Below are 14,149 nucleotides of genomic sequence, written 5' to 3'. Positions count from 1 at the left end.
CCTTTTGGAGTTGGTGCTGAGGAAGGAGCAGAAGGAGAAAAACCACAAACATGAAGTGCTCCAGGACTCTAACAAGAAAAATCTGGCACTGTAAAAAAATTACTTATAAAACAGATACTAAAAATGCTAAAAACTAAGCAAAGAGTAAATCTCACAGCTAAGCTTCCAAAGTTCCCCACTCTGCTTCTCACTTTCATTAGAAATGGTTTACATAAAAATGTGTCTTATTAGTAAACTCACACATCAAACACACAATGACAAAGTGTCAAAAGACACTTCTTAAGTGGCTAGGGTTGCTCTGGAGTTGATAATTTCTGATTGAACAGCCCTCTGAAAGTATGATCTTCAAACCAACACCTAAGGTAATGGGAATTAAGTACCTGCAAAAGACAATTATTTCCTCCCAAGGCTGTAAGGGCATTTCACACTCTATCTTGATTTTGGACAGCTGGGTTCACACACTGCAAGAGGTGAATTCTGTGCAGCTCAGCTGATGAGCAGTTTCTCTTAATCACCCACTATCCACTGATATTTGAAGTCTATAATGATCTCTTTTCCAATGAAGAATGGACACACAAGTAATTCAGACTCACTGCAGAACCTCTCTTAAGACTCCAGGCTTTTTACATTTGTCTTCAGGCTTCACAAATATAATTGAGGCTCATTCTGGGTCCTGAAAAATTTTCTCCGTTACATTAAATCTATCTCTTTCTTCAAAAGGGGAAGAGAGAAAAGAGCAAACTAGAAAGAAAGAGGAAAAAAACCTCCAAAAGGCAATTATCAGTGACTTGAAAAAAATGACAAATTTGAGCAAGCAAGTTCTGGATGGTGGAGGGAAAAAGGAGATGCATCCAGAAGACATGAAGGAAATGAAAAATGGAAGATGGACTACAATTCTGTGGACACACAAGTCCTGAAAACCTATTTACTTAAACCACGAGAAGCTCGAACGCAGATGTTCAAATCTGATTATTCCCGCTTTATAACCCTAAAGCTTAGTTTCAGAAGAGATCAAAAAATGAAGGCAACAATAGCATAAAATAATGAAAATAATTGTCATTTGTTTCTCTCTTTAAATCATTAAAAGGCTTTTACCTGCTTTGTTATTAGCATAATGTAGGAAATCCCAAGGTTTACTGTGTTTTGACCTAAAACAAATAAAAAAAAGCCAAGAACATACTACTTCTTAAACCTGTCAAGTCTTGACAACTCTCCTGCCCAGCAAAAGAAAAAACCACAAAACTTTCATCCTGACATCATCTCAGTCAACAAGAAATGAACAGTAGGAAACAAAATTAGGATTTACATTACTTGCATAAAACTGAAGTTAACTCACTGACCACCAATCCTATGGACAAAAGGGAGCCATTCCAGAGTCTATTAATCAGAAATAATTATGCTGATCCCAAATTACCTGTGCATGTATATGCTGAAACAAAAATAACAGCAAATGATTTGTCTAAAAAAAAGCAATAATATTTAGAACATCAGTGATATCCTGGATTTAGACGAACTGAAATTACAAGCTGTAATGAATTACAAGCAGATGAATTAGAAGTAATTAAGAGGGGAAAAGAAATCTATTTAGTCTTCAGTGTATTCTCCCTTTGATTTTTAATGATAATGAGTAAGATCTCCATATAAAAAAAAAAAAAAGGGGAGGAGGAGCAAATTCTGAGATGGGTCCAAGTGCATCAGGCCCATGCTGCTATCTATGGTTTCTCTCCTGCTCTGACGCATTTCCAGGAGGGCACTGGAGGAATTCTCTGTAGCAATCTTTTTCCAAGCACTATTTTGGCATGAATCCAAAGCATTTGTTTTAAAACAGAAGCCCAGCAGTCTGGATCAGCAACAGACCTGCAGAATGTCCATAAAGCATAATTTTCTTTCAAGGGCAGATCAGGATCGGCGTACAATTGAGATTATGCTGCACAAAAAAGACTCAAAAAAAAATCTCTCAAACCAGCAGAACGGATAAATGAATGCTCTGACAAACCAGCACAGACACACACAACTCTCCTTTGCTTGCTGTCATAAGCAGTGTTTTTTCAAACGCAAAATATTAAAAAACAAACCAACCAACCCACGGAGCCAGGAAAGGGAATTAATGCGTTTGTTTCATTTAAAGGGCTCCCAGGAGCAACAGTAGCACTCACAACGCCAGACTTAGAAGAACAAACACTGCAAGAGAAACACTAACTGTGAAACAGAGATGGGTCACCAAGCTGGGTTCTCTTACTTGTGGCAAGCTGACACATTCCTTCCTTCTGCCTGTCCAGACTTGTCAGCATTCCTCTTGGAAGGGGCTACAGGAAAAACCTATAGCCACGGTGATAAAGTGAAGTACAGAGAGCACCTCCTCTATCAGCCAAAGGGAGAATTCCCCATCCTGCAGGAAGTTCCCAACAGGGCACAAAGGTAACAAGAGGTCACTAACCAGCCACATGAAGGAAGGAGGCAGCAAAGAATACAAATAAACACTCAGGGTGACTGAGGAGTCAAGTGTCAGAGGTACAAAAGAAATATTCCCTCTCAAATTTACCAAACTTTCTTATCTAATTAAAAAGCAGGGACAAATCTCTGAGACTGACCAGTGTTATTTCCCAAACTGAAAGATGATACGGAAAGGAGTATTGCATGATGACTGCAACACAATTTTCTTAAGCTTGCAGATCTATAAAGATATTTCAGAAGAGAAACTGTCTTCCAATGTGGCACAAATGGAACTGCTCTGTGTCCACTTCCATCCCCCTGCCCTGTTGATAATACAACCAGCACACTGGAAATCAAAAAGAAACAAACTGGTTTAGTACTAGGGGGACCTCATATTCTGAAATTATCTGACATGCTTAAACTATTGAGGGGAAATCAAAACAAAAAAAAACCCCACACACTGATAACAACAAAACAAAAAACCACACCAAAACAACACTTAAATGACACCAAAACCCCACAAACCAGACACAAAACCCCAACTCCCTCTAAGCTCTCACCTACTTGGTTGAGTAATGAAATTTCTACCATTTTGAGACTGAATTGTGACTATGATAACGTTATTTAGACGAGCTGTATCAGTTCAGATTTGCCAGACATCTTTCTCAGAGACATTTCTATTTGCTATCTCACTGCATTATTAAATTGATCACTTTGAGATAAGCATGGTATCTCCACATGAATATATTCCCTCACTACCAGAGCTGGCACGTGCTGCTCAGCATCATTAAACTGATCCCTTCAGCTCAGCAACCTGCCTTTAATCACATTAAAAGTACACCAGCTAATACAAGAAATAGAAGCCAGTAATTCATGCACCCGCACGAGCACACTGGGGGAGTAGGTGGTAATTACAAACCAATTATTTGGATACAATCATTCACACCTCTCTGCAGACAGGGCACCTTCCAATGAAACCAATTTTAGTACCTCCAAATGCACGGCTGCATGCTAGAAACCAGACTGGGAAAAAGGGATGTGAACACACAGTAAACAAATCCCAAAAGAACCAGCAAGCCCGTGGCAACATGAGTTACATGATCCTTGGATGCAGCATCCCTGAATTGGGGAAGGAGGGGAGGATTTTAGGCAAGAAATATTATTTAGGCAAGAAATATTACTGCATAAACCAGCATGCCAACAGACTACTCTGAGACATCTAAAGGTCAGCTTTCTTATAGCTCAAGAGAGCAACCAGAATACAAATGACTACAAACACTTAAATATATTTTATTACTGAAAGCTAAATTTATTATTGAAGGTCAAGATAAAGTTAAAAAGAGCCTGGGTCGTCATCTCTGCATGCAGATCGTATTTACACAGCTCAGGGCTCTTGGACCAAGCAGATAATGGCATTTCAACACGTCCCGGAAGGTGAGCAAACTCAGAATAAAAATGAAACATATTAGGAGTGGTAACTTGCCAGGAGAACAGATTATTAACCATGGAAGTATTACAAAGGCAGACAACAAGCAGGTCTAGGGATTTATTTCCTCCTCAGCACCACAACCCTCAGCTTAATGCAACAAGACAATTCTAAGTTGCATTCCACACAATATGAACATCTACTAATGATGGCACCCTTGTCTTTTCCTAAACTATTGAAATAAGCTTATTCTCATACTTTGTATTATTATGTTTTCATTTGAAATGTTCATCCTTACTCAGGCGGCAACTTCATCCTGCAAAGGATGATGGAAAAGAGGACAGACAGGAAAGAGGAGGAGAGTTTTCATCTTTTAAATTTATTCTGTCTGTGCCAGAGGAACCTAAACCCTCACCCTAGCATGTTCTTTACTCAATCTAAGCTACTTCAGAAAAACATCAACTATATTGATCTCCTTCTATAAAGAAAGATTACAATGGAAAGACACACAGCTAGACTAAAAAGATTTTTCCAAGTACATTATTTCCAGTACACACATCTCCTCTGCTTCCTTTTATTAAAAAGGAAAAAAAAAAGCCAAACAAACAAAAACCTAAACATTCATATCATCACCTGTATTTGAAGTATAAAATATATACATAGGTGGTTTACTGGAAGTAAAACAGGTTATATTTAAAGGTTAAACTCATCAGTAGGCTATCCCAATTCACACCAGGAAACTCTGTGTGCTGATTCTGGCTGGGGCAGGGTTAATTTTATTCCCGGTGGCTGGGATGGGGGTGTGCTCTGGATTTGTGCTGAGCACAGGGGTGATAACACAGAGATGTTTTGTTATTGCTGAGCAGGGCTTGCACAGAGCCAAGACCTTTTCTGCTCTTCGTACCAGCCACACCAGCGAGGGAGCTCAGGGTGCCTGGGAAGGGACACAGCCAGGACAGGTGACCCCAAAGGGATATTCCAGACCATGAGACATCACACTCAGTATATAAAGTGAGAGGGAGAAGGAAGGGGGCACATTTAGAGTGATGGTGTTTGTCTTCCCAAGAAGCTGCTATCCATGATGGGGCCCTGCTGTCCTGCCTGCCCATGGAAAGCAGGGAATTCATTCCCTGTTTCTCTTTGCTTGTGTGTGTGTGGCTTTTGCTTTCCCTGTTAAATTGTCTTTATCTCAGCCCCCAGGTTTCCCAGCTTTTACCTTCTGATTCCCTCCCCATTCTTGGTGCAGTGTGAGTGAGTGGCTACACAGGGCTTGGTTGCTGGCTGGGGATAAACCCTGACACTGTACAAGTAATTAAAAACCAAAATCCTGCTGCTTACACAGCACATCCACAGTCCTGTCTGCACAAAAACATCGCCAGTCAAACTACAAGGGCTTTCAACAGACAGCAGGGAAGCCATGGTCTCCCCTACCCTGATCCAACACTGCTGAGAACATGGCTATGTGGCTGGAAAGAAATGAAAGCAAAATATTTGTCTCCAGAAATTGCTACAGTCAAAGTAAGACATGTTGCTAGGGTGCCTTTACACATCCTAACAGTGAAAAGCTTGAAAAGATACTCCCTGGTTACTTCATGACCCACTCAAAACCTAAATTAAATATTTGTCACTAGTTTAGGCTCACTGCTCAGAACTGTTAAAAAGAAACTTTTGCAAACCTAATTAACAAGCAAATTAGCATTCTCTTAGATCATATCCATAGAGACTTTGTTTTTACATTTGTACTGTGGCTCACTGCTCAACTGCTGACTCAAGTATTAGTATTTAACTTGTGATGCAATACCAAACCCGTTCCTATGCCTATTCCACATGACTGCTTATAAAATTATAACCAATGTTTACTTCTGCTTGTTCAGAGAGGCATCATTTCTTCTACAAGCATAAAGAAACTCTGAAATAAAATAAATTTCACTCCTCCTCAGTCACTTTCAGACAGGAAACCACTGACGACAAGAACATTACCAGCTCTGATCACGGCTTTCTCAGTCTCATTGTACCTGTGGCACCCCAGCCCAGAGCATTTTGCCATGTGAAGATTCCAAAGATGACGTAATCCTCACAGTTGTGGGAAAAAAAATGAAAACTGGATGCTTAAGGCTCAGAATCAAAAAAGAAATCAATTTGATTAGTGTTTTCAATGCTTTAGAAGCCGTAACTTGAGCTAATCTCACTAATGAGGGCCTGCACCAGAAATTCCAACTCTGAGAACATCAAAAGTCCCAACTTTTACATTAAGGAATGCACTGTCTACCTGTTTTGTCTGTGTGATACATTCTGTACTCTGTGCACTCATGCAATACAAACCAAGGCCTCATCTCATCCCTGGCTCTCACTTCAAGACCCAAGGACCTCCTTAAAATCCCATTAGAAGTAAACAAGCCTTGGCAAGCACACAAATGCACAACCAAGCCCTAAGACCATCAGTGGCACTCTGAATGCTATCAAGGAGGTGAATTCCTGTCTCTTGGTTCCCATTACTCTTTTGGTTGTCTTCAGGCAACTGCTCACTTCGATTTTTTGTTGTTTTAGGGGGTTTTGAGCCCTTTTGGGGGTGGTTTTTTTGGGGGTTTTCCCCAAACTTAAGTATCATTTCTGAGCTTGCCTCCATGCATCGCTCACCCCCTGCTCTGCACACTTTGGCTGCAGGAATCACATGAACCAGGCCTGCCACTGATGCCTCCATATCATAAAAACAAACCTCCCCTAGAACAGCTCTCCCACCACAGGCCAACACTCCCCACTGGGCTCATAAACCTCAGACAAAGCTCAGGCTCATTATGCCAAGTGCACTTACATCTGATTAACCTTCTCAGGGAACTTTACCTAAGGCACTCTGAACAGCCTTTCTCCCTTTCGGGACTGCCCATCATCCAAGCACTTGACGAGTCTTTAGAAAGGTTTATTACCCAGCCAAGTTGATATTTTAGCATGTTTTATCCTTTTGTATCCTTTAAACAACATATCTGCTGGATACTCTAAGCATTTGCCTAGCCCTGCAATTTCTACTTCTAGTCTCCTTATCTCAAATTAAACAACAAACAAAAAAGGATATTCTTACAAATATCCTTTTTGTTATTGTGCCAAATAACCAAACACAAACTTTAGGAAGTTCCTGCTGTACAAACCCCTCTTCCTGAGCCCATCTGTGAGCTCAGATTTTCGTTCTCAACAAGAACAAGGGATAAGAAGCAACACTATCACCATGGCATTCAAACACATTCCACTTTCTGAAGCAACATCCCATCACCTATTACCTCACACAGATCAAACCATTCTGCTTTGGACAACGCTGAGATTTTTACCACGTCTTCAGATGAAAATATGAAATCATCTGGTAATGGAAGAACATAAAACGTGGTTCATTCACACCCACACTCCACCTGGCAGAATGATACTGAGAAAAGTAGCACTAGATAGAGCTACTCTCATGCCCAATGCATGGTGATAACTCTGACAAAAGCTGCAGTGGAACAGAAAACCAGATGTACATTTTTCTCAAGAGCTGCTGATCCACTCTCACTGAAGTCATCACGTTCCAAAATTGAAAGACCCCAAAAAACCACAAAACACCTAAGAACGTGTAGGAGTATCTTCTCCTTCTAGCCATGTGTCTATCTTAGCACTACCAAATTGTCAGCTCTTAAGGTTTGGGGTTTTTTCTCCATTTGCTTATTTGATATAGCTGGTTTAAGATAAGGATCAATCTTGCTAACTCCCCCTTAACTCTGAAATCCTTCACTACAAATCCTCAAATGCACATTCAAAATCAAAACTGTCACAGCCATTAGTAAGAAAATGGATGATTCAATAGAGGGACCAGCTTCACAGTTAAAAGAACCTGACTTCTCTAAGGTAGATGTCTTAGAATTGGAAAAAGAAGCTTGAATTATCCATGTGACTGATGAATACCCAGCCAGCCTGAAAAAGCAGGAATTTCTCTCTTACATGCTTCCACTGCAACAAAAAAAAAATCTGTAGAGTAGGAGAGAAAAGGATGAAATAAGCCACCTGGAAAAGCCACTTCTTCCATGTGTTTTCAAATTTATTATTGTCTGTACATTAGGCTAGCCAACCTGATCAAAGCTTTTTCCATGTCTTATTGTAATAAAAACACACGGAAATAACAATATTTGTGAAGCTGTAAGAACTAAATTAATTCTAATTAATTAATTAGAATTCTATATTAATATATAGAATTAATATTCTATTAATGCATGTCTGATTGTTATAACTCAGATGCATCCATCTCATCTTCCACTGACATTTCTTAAAATTAAAAATACCTGCCTTCATACCATTCAACATCCCTTACTGTTTATGGCTCCCACACAATTCCCTCCTTCCCAGCACAACACTGTTCTACTGCATTTGAAATTTCAGAAGGTATTTTTTTCCCATGTGCAAGTTCTGCAAATCTGTTCCTATTCTGTGATATGTGAGAAGCATTACAAGCCACATGCTTAAGACAGGCAGAAATCCATCACAGGGTAGTGATGAAACACCAAAATCAGTAAAGCAGTCAAACCTCTCTTTCCTCAAATGAGAAAGATCCCAATAGATGGTGTGTAACTCTTACTGGAATAAAGTAATTCCAAAGAAACATCAAGCTTTTTTTTTTTCCCTCTCAAATCTCAATATAGTTTTATTTCCACTATCCACTTCCACAGCTTTGCTCAACAGGTAGGAAGAAAAAAAAAGGAAAAAAAATACACCTTAAAAAAAAAGTCAAACGTGCTCCCTGCTGTCATTCAAAATTTCAAAAACATCAGCACAATTGCCAAAAATCACATCAATTGCACATTTCCACACAGAACAAAAATCAGAAAATTCTGCCCCAGAGCTGTTCATGGGGATAAAACAGAAGATGTAGGTCATCTTCACTCACAAAAGACTTAAAGGAAAGAAAAAAAAAACCTCCTGCATACTTAGAGCAAAGCAAATAGAAAAGGAACAAGACCTATTCTTCCTTCTTGGGACTGGACAAAGCTGCCCTTTGCACTTGTTTTGAACGCTTCAATAGCAGCCAAGAGCTCCTGGCACATGTAAGGAAGTCCCCAGCAGTGACACCAGCACCTGATGCCACTCCTTGGCCTCCTCAGTGAGAGGTTGTTGCCATCCAGTCCTCAGAGCAGCCACCAAATCCCAGTTTGTACCAGGGAGGGGCTGTACACACTCACCTGTAATAGCTGGGGGAACAGAGATGTGACCAAAAAGCCAAAATCTGCACTTGTGCCTCATCAAACAGGGGCTGCTTGCCAAAGTGATGCTCTCAAGGCTGGATCACCACTAACGCACCCTGAGTCCTGCAAAGCTGGCAGTGCTCTCACCTGAGCCAAGGAGCTGCTCTCACCTCCCCAGCAATGACTCCAGTTAAAATGTTACATCCTGCCAGCAGGGTTTTGTACCCAACACAAGGATGGCAACACTTTCTACGCTGTCTGTGGGGCTTAAAACAGACTTGCACAGGGACCTTATAATTATAATTTTCCCCTCCCCGGCCTGGACAAGGTATGAACAGCCCAGCTGCAGGATGCAAAGTCTCCAATAGAAGATAAACAGTTTCACTCTTGTATAACTCCTGTTGTTAGGAAACTCTAAACGAAATTACAAAGTTAAAGAGAGCTGTTCTAGATGTGACAATCTTACATGAATGCACCTCAATCCTCCAACACGTGAAGGCTTAAAGCTGTTGGTCACTTAGGACAGGTCAGTAACAAAAAAAGTAATTTTTAAAGCAATCAGCATTCCAAATACATCAAACAAAGGAATACTGTTAATACTAACACTGTATTTGTCATAACTTGGGCATTTTGAAGAGTGCACTATTGCAATCAGCAACACCACCAGCATGAGAAAAGAATCAAGAAAGAAACCTGTGAAGATAAAAGCTTCTGTATTAAAGCCACGAGGAAATTATTTGTTTCCCACCTACACAAATAACCAGAAATTGTATTGTGGACCAACAGAAAATTCTATTTCCCATTACCAAATGCAAGTTACATTCTAGTAACCTATCATAAGAATAGACTTCCATGGTACTAACTATCAGGAAAGCAAGCAAGCAATAGGGGGTAAATTGTGACTTAGATGTATGGTTTCTCACAGCATACTTCATCTGCACTCTTCAAAATCTGTTTATTTTGGACAAACGACACAAAACTTCCTCATGGCAGGAAGTCCTGCAAGTCAAAGGCCACTGCTGAAACACTATTTCCACTATTTTGCAATAGGGACTTAAAATCACTTACAAACAAGAATGAAACTCCTAATTAACATGAACAGATTTGTCCTTTAGCAATTTAACCACCCCAAAAGGAGGCACTGCCTTCTCTTTACGTTTTTCAGCTTAGTGCATCTCCAGAAACCCAAGTGAATGCCCAGAACCCAGGCACGGAACAGTTAATATCAATATTTGGGAAGTGAAACACCATGTTCCAACACCAAAGTTTCCAAACAATCTCATGACAGTCCTGAGCATTTCAAGGGGCGAGCAGAGCCTCTGCCCGCACTCACTCCCGTTCCCTGCACATAAAGCACCACTGAAGTTTCCTGAGCGCCAAAAATCCCACAGAACACTCGTGGAAAACTAAGAATTAATGCAAGGTTGGTGGATGTGAAACACACTGGAGAACAGCAGCACACATCAAGGCATCCTGAAGGCAGAAACCAGAGCACAGCCACACAGCTCTGTCACAGATCAGAGACCTGGGATCTCTGTCACAGTTCACCTCCTCACACCACTCCTGTACCAAGATCATGTAGCCTTGTTATGTCAGCGTTGAATTATCAAGAACTGTAATTATTTTTTCACTGTAATTATTATTTTTCAGCATCCTTCTGTTACCGTTTTGAATAAAAAGATAAGTGTTCTTTTCCCATAGTACTGGGTGGCAGCAGTACTACCGAATAGCTGATCTTGATGTACTGGACTGGAAATAAACAATTGACTGGATACACCAACCCTTTCTTAAACCTTGATATAGAAATGAAGTAACACATTTTTAAGTGGGTGCCGAAGATATTAAGTCACAGCAGCACCGTGTTTAACTTGCTTCAGCTAGATAATCAGAGACTAAGAGATGCAATATGACCACAAAACCCAAAACATACCACATTTTTATTCCAAAAAATTGCCCAACAAACTAGAAAAGCAAATGTGTCCAGTTCCTAGCAAACACATACCAAACAGAAGAACACCATTCACCATCCTCCCATCTGATATTTTAGAGAGTCTTCTACCCAAAACACCTTTTTATCAACAGTGTTGAGTATTCCAGAGCTGGCACCAATTGAGCTCAACAAACCCACACCACACAGTGAGGAGATGCCCACTCAGTCCAAACGTGCAGCCAAAGTTTGACCGCCAGCACTTTTTGACCAGGGCCACGGAACAAAGGCACAATGCCACATTAACAGGGACACACTCACAGGACACAATGCCTGCCTGCCTATAACCTAAAAGCAAAGAGATTTCTGGCTTACTGCCACTGACCATGCCTACAGCAGGTAAGTTCATATCTTCAAATGCTGTATGTCCACCAAGATTGCACAGGATGAGGGAGATATTGCAGAAATGCCAGTTCATGCAGACTGTAGGGTTTGTTTACATAGCCTGCTTCAAGATACTGCTACCTTATCACCAAAATGTGCCAAGGATGCAATCAAGCTGGTTCTCTGCAGAGCCTGATTGGATCCATAGGAGTCTGTGAGCTCAGGAGCATCCTACAGCATGCAAAGGGAACAGGGAGCAACCCAGCTTTGGTGGAGAAAAATAACTTCTGTTAGCTGAAACATGCAAAAATTCGCTTTTCTTAACAGGAAAACCACCACTTGTTCTTCATAGTAAAATTTCATGGTCCAATATGTGGACATGTATCACAAATCTACATTACCAAGAAACCAAAATTCAGGCATTAAAATAAGGCCAAGACTCACAGGTCTACACTGAAATCTTGCAAGTTATTCTAGTTAGTAAAAAAAAATTCAGTTATACCATTTATGAAACTATAGGTCAAACTAAATACATCTGGTCCTCTGCACTTCTTTCCTAAGTGTTTTGTTATGCAGGCACAGCTAGAAATCACAGCCCTAATCTTTCAAGGTGAACATCACCCACGGTTTCAGCACCCAGCACTACTGACTGGTCTCTATGCAAACCTCTCCATTAGCCAGGACCACCTCCCAGAACTGCAAAACCACGCTCAAAACAAGGACCAGGTGCTTCAGCAATCTCGCAAATCCCCCCAACACCGCGTTCCGAGCCCTCCGGGAGCCGCGACCCCCCCGTCCCCGGGGACAACCCAGCCTGCTCCGTAACTTCAATGTCCCTGCCGCACCGCGGGGTCGACAGCTCGAGGCTGCCGCCAAAACCAGCATCCGCATGAAAAACTAAAATAAAACGCGAGGGGCAAAAAGCCGCCCCGGCCCAGCGCCTGTGAGCCGCCCGGAGCCCGCGGCGGCTCCCTCACACTCCCTGCAGGCCTGCCCGGGGCTGGGGCCGCCGGGCCCCTCCCGCACCCCGCCGGGGCTCCCGCGGGAGCACCGCCCGCCCCAGCCACAACAAAGGCGGCCGGAGCGGCCCAGCGCCCGCGGGGCTCCTCCGCGACCCCCGCGCTTCCCCCGCGGCCCCGGCGCGGCCCCTGCAGTGGCGCCGGCGGGGGTGCCCGCGCAGTGACAATGATCGGCCGCCCCCTCCTCCAGCCCGGCCCGGCCGCTCGGCATCCCCGGGGAGCGGGGCCTGCGGCCGGGCCGCGCAGGGCTGAGGGGGCGCCGGGTCTCCCCGGGCCCGCCGGCGGCGCAACAAAGCGGCGGGGCCCGGGGAGGCGGCGGGCTGCGCCGGCGGACACTCACCGGGGGGCGGCGGGGTCCCGGCGGTGCCGCTGTGCCGGCCCGGGGAGGGGGCGGCGGGCGGTCCGTCCCTCCTCGCTCTCCTCTCTCCGCTGTGCTCTCTCCGCCAGCAGGGCTCGGCTCGGGGGCTTACGCGGCGCGGCGGCCGCGGCCGGGCGGTGCGGGCCGGGCCGGGAGGGCGGCTCCCCCCGGGCGGGCTCCGGCGGGAGGCGCCGCCGCCGCCGCTGCTGCACCGTCCGGGCGCCGGGGTCGTCCCGGCCCCATCAAGGCCGGGCCGCGCCGAGGGGGCCGCGGAGGGAGCGGGGCCGCTCCCCGCGGCGGCTGGTGGCCATCTTAGTCCTCCTCCTCGGCGCCGAGTGCCCCCTCCCCGCCCGGCTGCCAGCGCTGCCTCCTCCCTCCGCTCCTCCTCCTCCTCCTCCCACTGCTCCCGGCTGGCTGCGGTCGCTCCCGCGGCGCGGTGAGGCCGCCTGAGGAGAGCCGGCTGGTGCTGACAGGCCGCGGGCCCGCTTCGTAGTTCTGGGGCTTTTTACGATTGTCTTACTTTTTTGGAGCGGTGGGTTTGGCTTCTCCCCACTGTTGTGTGGCAGAATTCCCGCTCCTCCGGCGCTGACCGCCCGTGTCCTCTCCCCTGCTCCCCGCCGCCACAGGCCCGAGCCGCTGACACATGAGGAGAAACCGTCCCGGGCAGGACCCTGGATGTGGGATGAGGAAGGGAATGCAGGTGGATGCCGGAGCAAATAACCCACCCTTGAGCTGGGCTCGAGGTGTTTTCCCTTTCGCTCTTTGTCAAGTGTACATCTAGGGAAAGTCCACTGGATATCGCTGGTGCTGACCACAAAGAGGATTGTGTGCCCGTGCTGACCAACCAGTCTCATCTGTATGATCCAATTGTTTAAACAGAAATAGTCACCCTTTTCCTACTTAATCCAGAAATTGCGTTAAATTCCCAGAAGTGGAAGGACTCCTTTTTGTCTGCAGGACAAGACATGGGTTTAGGCATGTTCTGGGCACACAGTGCAGGGGTCACTGAACCCCCAGGCAAGCTCCATCCTCTTGGACACTCCTGAGGAGCAGTGCAAAGGTGTGTCCACACTTGAGTGACCAGACACCCTTCTGCCTTTTTCCAGTCACTTATAAACTTACCTCCTCCAAAAAATCAGCTGCTAGCAGCCATTCACCCTCTAGCAGTTCTGCTTCGGTATTTTTTTTGTTTGTTCCTTTACAAAATCCCTTCTGAAGCCTTCATTGAAAAAAACCAAAATATCCGTTTGGAGAATCTGGCTACGGGGTAAAAGCTGCAATAGACAATGCACAAACCATACAAGACTCTATGTTTCATTGGCAAATTATCACAAGCATCAGGAACCAGGACCAGAGCCTCTTCCCTGTGCTACAGGGGTTTATTGGAGGAAGATGTGTACTCTG

At 44.3% G+C, this 14,149-nt stretch overlaps 1 protein-coding gene across 2 annotated transcripts in view; it reads right to left on the bottom strand.

Moving 5' to 3' along the window:
• Positions 1-13,060, bottom strand: part of WDFY3 (WD repeat and FYVE domain containing 3) — a 128,005-nt gene extending 114,945 nt beyond the window's left edge. For both annotated transcript variants that reach the window (XM_063415102.1, XM_063415103.1), the window contains exon 1: positions 12,728-13,060. The gene's annotated coding sequence lies outside the window, so the exon portion shown is untranslated. The remainder of the gene's footprint in view (positions 1-12,727) is intronic.
• Between the last annotated feature and the right edge of the window lie 1,089 nt (positions 13,061-14,149).

This window comes from Prinia subflava, chromosome 18 (genome assembly GCF_021018805.1).
Source record: "Prinia subflava isolate CZ2003 ecotype Zambia chromosome 18, Cam_Psub_1.2, whole genome shotgun sequence".
Lineage (NCBI taxonomy): Eukaryota > Metazoa > Chordata > Aves > Passeriformes > Cisticolidae > Prinia > Prinia subflava.
Note: the sequence above shows the minus strand (reverse complement) of the source record. Positions and strands in the feature narration are given on the sequence as shown.